The 12,373-nt window shown below is 34.2% G+C and overlaps 1 non-coding gene across 1 annotated transcript; it reads left to right on the top strand.

Moving 5' to 3' along the window:
- The first annotated feature begins 10,222 nt into the window (after positions 1-10,222).
- On the top strand, positions 10,223-10,411 carry LOC122733086. The gene has a single exon (XR_006353692.1). It is a non-coding gene; the product is annotated as a U2 spliceosomal RNA (small nuclear RNA).
- The last annotated feature ends 1,962 nt before the right edge of the window (positions 10,412-12,373 follow it).

Genomic DNA, 12,373 nt, shown 5'->3' with positions numbered 1-12,373 from the left:
TTGGAGGAAAAACTTAGTAGCTGACAAAAATTGCTGGGAAACCTGAAATCATATAGGCAGAAACTAGGTATAGACCAAAATCTCACATAATATATCTAGTTAAGGTCAAAATGTCAACATTATTTAGACAAAAAGACTGATATTATAAGTAAATTAGGAAATTGTGGGTAAATGTATGTTAGATCTATAGATAAGGAAATAATTTATGAACAAATAAGAGATAGAGGAGATAATTACACACAAAATATGAAATTAGTAATCTTTTACACAAACAAAATTGTGCACCCCAAATTAGAAGGAAAACAGGAAGCTGAGAAAAATCTATCATTTTAATGATAAAGATCTAATTTCTCAAATATATAGGGAGCCATTGCCCAGTTGATAGATGGTAAAAGCAAGGTATCACAGTGGATAAACCACTGGCCCTGAAGTTGGGAGGACCTGAGTTCAAAAGTCACCTCAGATATTCAACCCTGAATAAGTCACTTTACCCCAATTGCCGTAAACATCCAAGATCTTGCCACTGGACCCAGATGGCTCTGGAGGAGAGGGTTAGGTTGATGGCCTTACACAGCCTATATCACCTAAATCCAATTCACTGCAAGTTATGACATCACCCTGATGTCATAGTCCTCTTTGGAAATGAAGGACAAACAATAACAAATGGTCGGAGGATATGAAAAGGCAGTTTTCAAAAGAAGAAAGCATAGTTATCACATAAAAATGTTCTAAATCATTACTAATTATAGAAATTCATATTAAAATAGCTCTGAGATACTATCACACACTTATCAGAATAGCTAACATGATAAAAAAGGAAAATTGCATATGCTAGAGGAGATGTTGAAAAATTGGGACACGTTCACTGTTGGTTCACTTTTAAATTGTTTCTACCATTCTGGAGAACAAAGGGATATAACACTACTATATCTGTATCCTGAAGAGATAAAAAAAAAAAGTGGTGGGGAGGAAAGACCTGTTTGTACTGTGTTGTTTAAAATCTAAATGTGGGTTCTAGCCTGCCCCCCCCAATTTTGGGGGGAGAGTTGGCTAAAATCATTGATAAATTCAGCAAGAGTTTAGGCTTTTAAGGATTTATTAAAATATAAGTTAGTGAAGAGAGAGAGATGGAAAATCCTAGTTAGATCTATTTGGTATAGCCAGATAGAAACCTTTTCTTTTCCTAGAAGTCCACGTGAAATTCTGCCACCAAGCTGATGTCAGAATGACAAGGGGGACCCTCCTTTTTCTCCCACCTGCCACCTGTCTCCCTCCCCAAAAGGGGAGGTCCTTCAAGCTGACTGTTTGAGAGTGGTCTCTTGCTGATGTCAGTAGTACACTGCCTCTGAGAACAACATGTCACTCAGGGCCAGCCAGATGTGGTCTCCATCCAATCACCCTTAAGTAGGTATTTAGTCAGTTTCTCAGTCTTACCAAATTCAAACAATTCTAAATCAGTCCTCAGGTGGGACCCCTGGACAGCTGCCAAATCCCATTATTTTATTACATTTCCCCCTGTACTTCATTAAGAAACAATTGTTTCCTTAATGAAGCAGTAACATTAGATACTTATGACTAACAAAGTAAAGGGAATGAAAAGAGAGAAAAGAAATTGACTGATGCATTAAAAAACGCTAAAGGGGGCACTCCCCTTTTATCAGGAGGACATTACAAATAGAAAAATTAAAGGGGGCACTCCATTTTAGCAAGTGGACATTATAAACAGTGTATACAATGGGGAAAAGAAAAACAAGAAAATGTCCATTTAAGACTTTGGAAGTCTTTTCTCAGATGATTCTTGGGATGTCCTCTGGGTGTAGTTGTGGAATGAAAGTCTGTCAGGTGTGGATGCTGAAGATCAACTAACAAGTCTTAGCTGTAGAGTTTTGGGTGTGGTTGTAAATTCCCTCAGGTGTTTCAGATACTAGTAATCAGCTGGGAAAGTGTCCTATAAAATTGAGCTTAACACAACTTTAAATAGCTTTTCCAATTATCAAATCAACCAATAAGAGTTCTCAAAAACATGTCCAAGGAAATTCACAATCTTTTTAGAGATTTTATGATTATTGTCCAGTTGTGACACATGAAACATATAATAAAAACAAAAATTGAAACATTCTCTAAAACTTAATATTACAACAGTACAAAATATTTATAGCAGCAGACTGAGAAGATGACCATCAATTGTGGAATGGCTGAATAATTTGTGGCATATGATGTTGATGGCACACTATTGTGTTATAAGGAATGATGAGCAGAATGGTTTCAAAAAAACCTGGGAAGACTTATATGAACACATGAAAAAAGAAGGGAACAGAACCAAGTGAACATTTTATTCTCTTGTAGCATAAATCTTATAAAGAGGATCAACTTTGAAAGATTCAACAACTATGATCAAGACAATATGCAAGATGATTTCTTTTCTTTTTTTGTGAGGCAATTGGGGTTAAGTGACTTGCACTGGGTCACACAGCTAGAAAGTGTCAAGTGTCTGAGGTCAAATTTGAACTCAGGTCCTCCTGAATCCAGGGCCAGTTCTATCCACTGCACTACCTAGCTGCCCCTACAAGATGATTTCTAAGAAAGAATGATGAAAATGCTATGGATCTCCAGTGAGAAAACTGTTCAACACTGAATGTAGATTGAAGCATACTTTTGAAACTTACATTTTTATTATTTTGTTTTGTTTATATTTTCTTTCCCAGCATGGCTAATATGGAAATATTTTTCAAGACCTTACTTGTATAGCCAAAATCAAAATGCTAACATTCTCACAGAAATGAGAGGTATAGGAGCAAGGGGTAGGAGAGAATTTGGAACCCCAAAGAGGTTTTTTTTAATTATTGTTAATTTTTTACATTTAATTGGGAAATATTTAATGAAATTTAAATAATTTTTAAAATGCAAAAGAAATTCTGCAGGCTTCATGAATTCCTTATAGATAGCTTGTTATTCTTTCTGTCACCCAATTTCCATGGCAACTGCTGAATCAAATGCCAATAGTACCATAGAGATATCAAGAATATCCTTGTAGAAACACGCAGAACCCATTATAGTAAATGACAAAAGAAAAGAAAAGGAAAAAACTCTATGAGTTAAAAATGTGTCATAGTAAGCTTCACATGATAAAGTTTATTTAGGCTACTCTTTATAAATATTTCTTCTGTCAGAATAAATTATATTAATAGAAAATATGAAAAAGTTTCCTTTTGGCTGCTTATTTTTTCCTTACATTTTGATGAAGTTAATATTGCAGGTATAGGTTTTACACTTAATGATAGTGATGAAAATTAGAATAAATCAAGATCATATTGGAGTAGGATGAGGTATATATTTTCCCCAGCATCCTCTATGCTTACATTAGTCTGCTAAAGGTCCTTTAAGTGGTATTCCAACATATGAGCTTACATTTCAATAACTTTATTTAATTTCAAAAAAGTTATTTTATCTATCTCTATAATAATTGATAAAATTAAATAAGAATAATAATAACAGGATATCAACTTGTCCCAACATCATTTCTACCTAATTAACACCAAGCAAGATAAGAATTAGAGGAATACAAATGACAATGTTTATAAACAAATATTACAATATTATCACTATTATTACTAATCTAATTTTCATCATAATAAACTATACTTGACTAAGGACATTGTTATAAGCAAAGCTATTGCTTTCTAGTTCCTGAGCATAAAATTTATAAATACTTAAATGTAACATTCATAATAGATGTCACCATAGCAAATTTTCATTGTCTTTAAATTGTATAAAATGTATAGCTTTCAAAATATAGAAACTTAATAGAAGAAATTTTAAAAATATGGAATTATGATAAGGTACATATCCCCCTCATTTTTTTTTTTTGCTCTTGGATTTCTCTCAAAATGCTTTCAGGCAGTCTAGAGGAGATCAGATTTCATTTCAATACTATTATCTAGTATATTGGATTTTATTATCCTATGCAGTAGTTCATAGAACACTAAATATTAAGTAATACCAGAAGGATTGTCTCCAGACTTTCCAGATGCCATCAAAAAAAAATGCAAGACTAATGAGATGATCAATAACAATAACAGCCCCACCAAAAGATTTGGAATATATACTAATGAAAACACATGCAATAAAATTAAGTACCCATCACCACCACATGAGAAAAGAAATATTATTATTCCACACCCAAAAGGAGTATAAAGAGACATAGGCATTATTAGTGCAGCTGATAATCTGTTCAAACCATTAAAATATTTTAGGAATAAATAATATCACCTTATTGATTGGACATCTGGGTGGGGGAACTTCCTCTGGGGAGAAAGTTAGGAAATTAGGAAGACATAGATTTTTTTTTAATTTACCAAAGTCACATAAATAATTTCAGAGGTTGAATTTTAACCAAAATTTTATAAATTTCAAATGCAATATAGCCTTCTCTCCTCTACTATCAGACTGTCTCTTCAATAGTGTCCATACTATTTTAATATGCTTCAAATCTATAGTAATTTGATTGATCTGAATTTCAAAGCACGCTGTATTTCACATAAAACTAAAAAATCTTAAATAAAAATGATTTTATTCTAATTCTACATGGTTAATATTGCTATTATTACAGAATTTTCATTATTTCTTCAACAATAAAAGGATTTATGAAATCAGGAGATCAATTAGTTTTAATTAGCCTTCATTACAAAAATTTGGATTATAAACTAGGAGAGATTATTAAAGACATAAAACACATGCCTAAAGATTACTATGTGGGATCTGATAGGTTACCAGTTACCAATAACAAATAATCTATTGATCACCATGTAACATTCAGTGGTTAAGATTCATTCAATGACATTTGTTAACTGTCCACCATAAGCTTAACACCCAATAAAAGCATAGATTTAGTAGATACTGGTCTTGTCTCACTCTTCTTATTCTAAAAGATCTAGGCCATTAAAATAATAAAAAATAATATGATAATCCTATTTTTTTTTTTTTGCAGGGCAATGAGGGTTAAGTGACTCATCCAGGATCACATAGCTAGTAAGTGTCAAGTGTCTGAGGCCGGATTTTAACTCATTTCCTCCTGAATCCATGGCTGGTGCTGTATCCACTGGGCCATCTAGGTGCCCTGTATACTAATCCATTTTGATTCAACACATACATATTTAGCATCTGTCAACAGATGACATTGATTTTTCAAAGTCAGTGTCAGTATTTCCCCTTCATAAAGTATGTTCTTATTCCATGTGCCAAAGCTTCAGATGTTGAAAAATTTTATGAAGTATTTTCACTGCCTTTATATTTATTTTGAGTATGGACAAATATTTTTTTCATTATACTGAACTCTAATCTTTGATACAAAAAGCAAATGATGATAGCTTTTCTTCTCCTTTCTTTCAGGTTTTTCCTATTTAATTTACAATGAAAAATAAAATAAAGGCCAGAAAAAATTATCTTGTTGTAAATCACATACCTACTTGATTATAATATGTTTATTTATTTTCCTATTGCATGAAACATTTTCCCTGTCACTTCTTATTTTTCCCAGAATAAAAGGTCCTATGCAGGCCAAGGCCTGTTGTGTGTTGTGTTGTGTGTGTGTGTGTGTGTGTGTGTGTGTGTGTGTGTTGGGGGGGGAGGCTTATTGTTGTTATTGTCATATAAGGATATTAAGATCACAGTACAGTCAAAATGGACAATGCATATTTATAGAGCCATTAAGTTAATAAAAAATCCAAAGTGGAGATTTCCTGGAGCTATGACAGTGGAGTAAGCATTAAATCACCATATCTGTCCCATATTTACCTCCAAACAACCAAAAAATAATGCTCCCACACAAATCATGGATCAGTAGAACCAGAAAAAAGATAGTATGAAACAATCATTTAGCCTAAAAACTTGGAAGAATAGTAAGAAAGGTCTGTCTCCCTGGGGTAAAAGGAGAGTGCAGTCCAGAACAGGAAGCATCCCATCAAGCCAGCAGCAAGCCCCACCTCAACAAACCAGCAGGAGATCCTGAGCCACAGTGTGGTAGAGCAAGTGAATGCCAACACCAGAGCCTCCAAAGTGCATCATCATAGCCAGAGGAATGGACAAACTCCAGCAAGTGCTTCAGCATAGCCCTGGGTGAACAGGAAGCTTCCAGTAGCCAGACTTCCACATTCTTCAGTGTAGCCCTGGGGAAATTCAGAAACAGCCCACTTACTCAGAACATGCCAGAAATGAGCACTAGGACCCCTACTGAGCACCAGGTAGTTGCCAGACCACAATGGCCTTCAGTAGCACAAGTCAGCCTCCATCCCAGCACCAGACATGAGGGTCTCCAATGGGCCTCAGTGCAATATCAGTACAGCACTAGGTAAACAGCCAGGGTCTGCATCCCCTATTATGAGTAGCTTGAAATAGTGCCTCTTCCACCCAGGCAACAGAGCTCAAATTTTTAAAAAATGAAAAGGCCAAAGAAGATGAGCAAACAACAACAACAATAAAAAATGTGACAATAGAAAGTTATGATGACAGAGAAGATTAAACACAAACTCAGATGAGGACAATTTGAAAACCTATGGGCAAAACACCAAAGAAAGATGGGAAATAGTCTTAATCTCAGAAAGAACTCATGGAAGAGCTCAAAAGGGGACTTAAATATCATATAAGAAAAATTGGGAAAAGAAAGGACTGATGCAAGGGAATTATAAAAAAATGTCAACCACATGGAAAAACAACTGCTTAAAAAGTAGACTTGGTCAAATGGAAAAAGATACAAAAATCCACCGAAGAAAACAATTCCTTAAAAAATGGAAAAGGAAGTACAAAAGCTAACTGAGGAAGACAACTTATTTACAGTTAGAATTGGACAAATAAAAACTAATGACTCTATGAGATATCAGCATTCAATTATATATATGCATATATGAAATTTAAAATACCTCATGGAAAAAATAATTGACCTAGAAAATAGGTCCAGCAGAGGCAATGTCAGAATCATTGAACTACCAAAAGGAAAACCTGGAAAGTGTCTTTTAAGAAATTATCAAGGAAAACTGCCCTGATATCCTGGAACAACAGGGCAAAATTGGCAATGAAAAAATCCACTGATCACCTCCAAAAAGAGATTCCAAAATAAAAACTCCATGGAACATTATAGTAAAAATTCACAACTATCATGTCAAGAGAAAAATACTAAAAGCCACCAGAAACAATTCAAATATTGGGGAGCCACAATTAGGATTATGCAGGACTTAGCAACAGTAACATTAAAGGATCAGAACATGGAACATGACATTGCAGAAGACAAAGGAGCTAGGACTATAACCAAGAATCACCTACCCAGAGAAATTAAGTATAATACATCGAGGAAAAAAATGCCATTCAATGAATTAGAATGATTTCAAGTCTTCATAAGAAGATCAGAATTGAACCAAAAGAAAATTATCTTCAATATCAAGATCCAAGAGAAGCATAAACAGGTAAAAAGGTCAAAGGAAAAAAAAAGGAATTAAATGCATCTGAACTGTTTACAGACTTACATAGGAAAATAATATTTGTATTTATTAAAATGATATCGCCAATATTACAGTTAGAAGGAATATACATAGACTGAGGACACAGGTATAAGATGAATTTGAGGGAATGACATAAAAAATAATTAAGAGATTAGAAAGATGAGTGCACTTGGTGCAGAAGGAAGGGAAAGTAGAAGGCAGCAAATTATTTCACATCAAGAGCCATGAAAAATCTGTTACAGTACAAGGAAAGATAGGAGTCTGGGTGATGAACATTGCTCGAACCTTACTATCATCAGTATTGGCTCAAAGAGGAAATACTATACACATAAAGAAATATGATATATATATATATATGTGTATATATATATATATAATGCACATATAGAAATTTCAAATACACATATGGATTATAGAAATCTATCTTACCTGATAGGAAAGAAAGTGTGAGAATTGGAACCACACCCCCTGCTGAGAGGGACATTGTGAGAATCAGGCCTGTAAAGAAACCATGTGACTTGGCATACGGAAGTGACCTTTCTGGGGTTTGGAAGGTCAGATTGGCATCCAGAAGTTGTATCTAATGTCTGTGGGTCGTGTCAATCAAAGCTACCAGCCATTTAGCTTGGAGCTGTGTGTGTGGCTGGCCATGCTTCCTGTTTCACAGGGGGCCTCTGGGAAAAATGGCTAAGGATCTGTGTCTTTTCATTCAGGACTTCAGGTTGGTGGCAGGAACACTCTCTCTTTCTCTTAGATAGCTAGATGAAAACTTTTTTCCTCTGTCTCTCTCTTTGCTAACCCCTGATATACTTTAATAAATGCTTAATGCCCCATGACTGGTGGTAAATCTTTTCTAATTTAAGGTGACCACACATTAGATTTTAAACATCACAGCTAGAATTTTAAGCTTTACACAGAAGAGGAAATTAAGCAAGGGATGTAGCATACTAACACAATAGGGAGCAGACTAGGGGAGGTGGTCCACAGAAGCAAAATGCTGTCAAGGAAGAAAAGGGTCAAAGGAGAGAGGACAAACAGGAGGAAAGATGGAATGGAGGGAAATACACAGTTAGTAATCATAACTATGAAGAGGATGAACTCTCCCATAAAACAGAAGTAGGTAGCAGAGTGGATCAAAAACCAGAATCCTACAATGTGTTGTTGAAAAGAAACACACTCGAAGCAGAGAGACACACACACAGTCAAAAGTTAAAGGCTGGAGTGGAAACTATTATGTTTCAGCTTAAGTTAAAAAAAAAATTGGGGTAGTAATACTAATCTTAGACAAAACAAAAGCAAAAATAAACAACTAAAAGATAAGGAAGGAAATTACATCTTGGTAAAAGGTACTATAGACAATGAAGTAAAACTAATGTGAAACATATACACCAAGTGGTATAAAACCAAATTCTTAAAGGAGAGGTTAAATAAGTTACAGGTTCATGAACAAATAAGAGATAGAGAGCACTATGGACTATAAAATAGATGATTTTTATTATATTAAATTAAAAAGCTTTCATGCAAAAAAACAAACACACACACACACACACACACACACACATGCACACCAATGCAACCATGATTAGAAGGAAAGCAGAAAGCTATGAAACAACCTTTATAGCAAGTGTCTCTGATAAAGCATCATTTGTCTCTCTCTCTCTCTCTCTATATATATATATATATGTATATATATATATATATATGTTTGTGTGTATATATATATATGTACAATTTATGACTATAAGCCATAATCCAATTGAGAGACCATCAAAAGATATGAACAGGCAGTTTTCAGTTAAATAAGTCAAAACTATGTATAAGCATATGAATAAAATATTCTTAATTAGTATTGCTTAGATAAATGCAAACTAAAACTACTCTAAGGTACCATCTCATACCTATTAGATTGGCTAATGTGACAGAAAAGGAAAATGACAAATATTGAAGAGGATGTGGGAAATTATGACTATAGCACACTATTGGTGGAGTTGTGAACTGATCCAACCATGCTGGAAAGCAATTTGCACCTATGCTCAAGAGGCAACAAAACAATACAAACCCTTTTTCCAGAAAAATTACTAGTAGGATGGTATCCCAAAGAGAACATTAAAAATGGGGAAAGGATGTACATATGCAAAAATATTTATAACAACCCTTTTTTCATAATGGAAAAATAATGGAAATTGAGGGAATACCCATCAATTGGGGAATGGCTGAACAAGCTGTGCTATATAAATTCAATGGTATACTATTGTGCAATAAGAAATGATGAACAGGCAGATTTCAGAAGGAAAAAAAAAACTTGGAAAGACTTGCATGAACTGATGCAAAGTAAAGTGAGAAGAACCAGAAAACATTGTAAACAGCATCAGAAGCATTACGTAATGATCAACCATGAATGAATCAGCTCTTCTTAGCAATACAATGATTCAAGTACAAGATGATTACAGAAGATTCACAAAAGAAAATGCTAACCATATCCAGATAAAGAACTGACAGACTCTGAATTATAGATTGAAGGATACTTTTTTCACTTACTTTGTTCTTTTGGAGGGTTTTATTCCTTTCGATCTCTTTCTTTTTTTCATGACTGTGAGTAATACTGAAATATGTTTTATATGATAGCATATGTAAAACTTATATAAAATTGTGTGCCATTTTAGGAAGAGAGAAGGGGAAGGAGGGATGAAGAAAATTTTAGAACTAAAAATCTTATAAAAAGGAATGCTAAAATTTCTTCTCGGCCATTTGGCTAAGATCAAGTGTAGTATCTGTTCTTATCAGTTTAATATCTGATACTTCCTCTATTTGAGGACAATATATTAAATGGATTTTGGGCCCCAGGAGATGGACTAGGAGCTTGCTCTGTCTACTCTGCATTGACCTAGTATTGCAGTGCTTCTGGGAACAGTGCATTTCCCCTTAGGGAGTAACTTTTTGTGCAAAAGAAAAGTTTGATAGTCTTGTTGTTTCTTAGTTTTCAAAATGTTAAGAGTATTTTCAGTGTGTATTCTGGCAATTTAGTCTTTTATCAAAACAAATAGGTATAGAATTTAAGTAAATGAAAGAAGGAGTTTCTCTGTGTATGTACCACTGAGAATTTAGGCTTTAAGTAATGGAAATGACAGGATAGCAACCAGTTAAAAAGACTAATCTCACCCAAAGAGAAAAAATGAGCACTTCTTTTCTCTGTTTAGAATTTTATTTTCCAAATTACAAGTAAAAACAAATTTTGACATCAATTTTTTAAAACTTTGTGTTCCAACTTCTCTTCCTCCCTCCCTTCTCCCCGTCTCACCCCCACCCCCAAGAACTCAAGCAATTTAATATAAGTTATACATGAGGAGTCATGGAAAACATTTCCACATTAGCTAGGTTGTAAGAGAAAACAGATAAAAACAAAAAGGAATGCTAAAAATTGTTTTGACATGTAATCGCAAATGTATATATACAGAGAGGGGGGGGCCTAAACAAAATATTTTAAAAATATACAGCAAATGGACTTCTCTTCATTTTATTACAAAAATCTGTCATTGCTATGCTGAACATGGCTTGACTGTATACTATTAACTTACTGATATGTTTAATAGTAGATGAATGCAAAAGGAGAAATCCTATGGCATGGGAATTATTAAGAGATTTAAATTTGAGGATGTGACTAATGGATTTCAAAAACTCCTTGGAATGGTAACATAAGAGACATGCAGAGAATGCATTCTTTATATTGTAAAATATAGAATATATGATGGATTGTTTCTGATGTACTGATTATTTAATGAGATACTTAAGCATTGGGAGGAAATAAAAAGCTCCATTAAAGCCAAAGAGCCTTACCAAACAACATGCCGATCAAATCTTCCCAATTAACTAAATCAAAGATGGTACAAAAGATTGGCCGCATCTAGCCATAAGGAAAATTTATTTTTAAATAATTTAAAACAGTGCAACGAAGTTTTATATCACTTAAGAGACATTCAATTAAATCCAATTCAGCTCAAGTGAGACATTTATTGGGCACTTGGTGTGTGTAAGGCACTGATCTAAACTTGGGATCATCAAACTATGACGAGATGGCCAAATCTTGTCTTCTCCCTATTTTTTTTATAAGCAATGATCTAAGAGTTATTTTTATGTTTTAAAATAAAGAAATTCTTAACTCACAACCATACAAAATAGACAATGGAACTTGGCTTTTGGTCTGAAGTTTGCCAAACACTTGATCTAGACAATCAAGAGCTTATATAAAAATAACCTATGTTTTTTATATTGTTTACAATGATGATAATAGCGATTATGATGGTGATCATCGTCATCATGTTGTGATATGTAAATATCACTATTATTTGCAAAGTGCCTTCTATACCTCATCTTATTTGACACATAAAACATATGTTTAAAATGATGAGTCTTCCTCCTCTTCACTGTGAAAGGCACATTGTTCCAATCCAGCTTGCATATGCTGCTTGAAGACATAGAGGTCTGTGATTAGCTCATGAGCAAGAATTTCCTCTACTAACAAGTAATTACCCCCACAGTTTCCCATGAAAAAGAGCTCTTATATGTTACATTTAAAATCTAATGTGTGTCCTTACCTGCCCCGCAGTATGTGTGTGTGGGGAAAGTAGCTAGGGTTTACTTATAAATTCAGCAACAGTTTAGACTTTTAAGGGTTTATTAAAGTATATTAGAAGTTAGTAAAGAGAGAGGAAGAGCACATGTCTCTGAAAGAATAGAAAAAACCCTAGCTCAGACCTACACTTGAGAGAGAAAAAGAGCTGCTTCACGTAGCCACTCACACTTCCCAAGATACTGAATCCTAGTCAGCTCTCCGTGGAACAGGAAGTGGGGTGTTCCCCACACACAGCTCCAAGCTAATTGTCTGG

The sequence above is a fragment of the Dromiciops gliroides genome, chromosome 6 (assembly GCF_019393635.1).
Source record: "Dromiciops gliroides isolate mDroGli1 chromosome 6, mDroGli1.pri, whole genome shotgun sequence".
Classification (NCBI taxonomy): domain Eukaryota; kingdom Metazoa; phylum Chordata; class Mammalia; order Microbiotheria; family Microbiotheriidae; genus Dromiciops; species Dromiciops gliroides.
This window is presented reverse-complemented; position numbering and strand designations above follow the sequence as displayed.